Genomic DNA, 2,407 nt, shown 5'->3' with positions numbered 1-2,407 from the left:
CACACACACACACACACACACACACACACACACACACACACACACAAGTCTGTTCTGTCGGTAGTAGATAATATTTGGATAGTTTTAGAGAACAGGCTCTGTCCTGAGCTACCCCGCCCTTTCTTCCAGTCAGTCAGCGGTCTGATAGCACACACAGTTGCTACACTGTGGCGTAGAGAAAGAACAGAGAAAGGACACCATTACTGCTCGCAGGGGTCTGAGGTCTAGTGGGGGATCCAGCAGCACAGAGAGGAGAAGCATTTGCTTTGGAGGTCCTGCTTTTCCCACTTTCCTCTGTCTCCATGTGTCGCAGGATGACCCACTACATGTGTACCGTATCTTTGTCAACGTCAGTGGTACCACTCTGAATCATACTTCTAAACGCATGGGGCTCTGGAGGACCTTCAAGACCCAATCTATAGCAGTACTAAGGTAGCCAAAGAGTCCCAAACGGATGCATACTGTCTGTGACAACTTCTAGAAGAGGCCCGGTGAGACTGGACAAAAGGCCCACTCTTGAAAGAGCATGGCTTCAACAGATATCTCTGGCACTGAAATCATCAGTGTTCTACATCCGCACACTCCCTTTCTAAGGCAGAGCCCATTCCTCTGACCTAATCACTTCAATTAATTAATCCATTAATTGATGATAGTGTTGGGAGACTAAGCCCTTGTTAATAGCAGACAAGTGCCCTACCACTGAAGACACCTTCAGATCTCTCAGGCTTCCGGGCCCCCCAGACCCCATCCAGTGCTGAGAACTGAACCCAGAATGTCACACATGTTGGCCAAGGACTCTACCACCAAAGCCACACCTTGGATGCCCTCCCCCGTTTCCATAGTTACTGGGGGTTTGCTAGTCTCAGTACTGAGGCTGACACTTCAGTTGACGCCTTGTTTCATAACCCTAAACCTGGGTGGATTCTTCTAATGTCTGCCTCAGGTTCAGGGACAGAAGCAGTAGGACACATAAAGTAAATTGAAAGCAGAGACGAGCCAGGTCTCTAAGCGAGTGACACAAAGTGAGAAGGAAGAGAGAAGAAACAGATAAAAGTGTCCTGTGAAAACCAAGACAGAGTAGGGTATCCGCATTTCAGATAAACAAGCAGTTTTGAGCAGGTCCCACATAACGCTTGGAAGAGAACTTTATTAAGACTTTCCTCTAATTCCTTTGAAACTCACTTTCACTGGGCAACTCTTTCATTTTTGCTTGCGTGCTTTTCTTGCTTCCTTTTGCCCTGTATTTTTACTTACTAAAGCCGACAACTCTGAGCGAGGAAGGACAGATGGGCTTCGCCCACAGTCGCCTGCCACGGCTCCCAGGAAGGAACGATGGGGACTCACTCCGTGTCTTCAGCCATTTAAATTTCTCCAGAGAGGATTTGATTTTCCTTAGGATAACATCCTTTACAAGAAAATTACGGCACGACTGTAAACTACATTTTACATTTCCTTAAAAAAAAAAATCCTTTGGCTTTCAAGGGACCAAGGCTGAAAACGGAGATTGAAACAGTGTAACACTACCAGGGGGACAGTAACACGGAGATTTTCCCATAAACAAAGCTCCCCTCTATCCAGGTTTCCCTTCCCCTAAGCGCTTGTCCGCCCCTCAGCTTTCCTTTGCCTGCTCTCAGTCTCTCTCAGCCTGGGATCCACAGTTGGCACTGGCTCTAAGGGCAGATCCAGGTCACCCTGGGCCAAGTTTCTAAGGATTTTCCTTGATTAAGTGGAGCCTAAAGTATCAACCTGTTGCCGGTCTCGGCACAGATTTCCTCAATGAGACTCTTGTGTGCCTGACAATGTGACTTCTGTTTGTGCAGTCACCACCATAGATATCTGTGCCGCTCCGCGCGAAGTGCTACCCACGTTTGCTTGCTGCCACCGCTTCTCCTCAGTAACCAAGAAAAGCAAAACAAAAAACAAAAAAACCAAAAAAAAACAAAGTACAACTAAGTGCTTATTCAGAAAGAAATCTCAGATTGTTCCTTAAACCTGCTCCAGGCAGCAGATACAGACTTTTGAATGATGTGGAAAGTACTTGGCCCGTATACAAAACCCAAGCGGGTCTGCCATGATGGCAAAGTAGAAAGAGGAGCCCCACAGACAAATACATTTCTGTGCGACTGAGCGTGGCGCTGCCTCTGGCTTCTGGAGGGCGGAGGAATCTCAGAAGGGAGACTATTATCTGTGTGCTAGTGGCTTACAGGCAGGGGGCGAAGACAGAGATTTGCTTCAAGGACTGTCCTCAATTGTTGGCTGATTGATTGAAAAAGGCAAATGTGGCCTCCCATCCCTGCCAAGTGTTTGCTTCTGGCCGGGCTCTCTCTCAGGGTATCTGGAGTGTGGACGGTCTGTGGCTTCACCTGCTGCTTTCTGGGGACAAAAGCTGGCGTCTTGCAGCCGCTGT

The sequence above is a fragment of the Microtus ochrogaster genome, linkage group LG1, assembly GCF_000317375.1.
Source record: "Microtus ochrogaster isolate Prairie Vole_2 linkage group LG1, MicOch1.0, whole genome shotgun sequence".
In the NCBI taxonomy this organism is placed as follows: domain Eukaryota; kingdom Metazoa; phylum Chordata; class Mammalia; order Rodentia; family Cricetidae; genus Microtus; species Microtus ochrogaster.
This window is presented reverse-complemented; position numbering follows the sequence as displayed.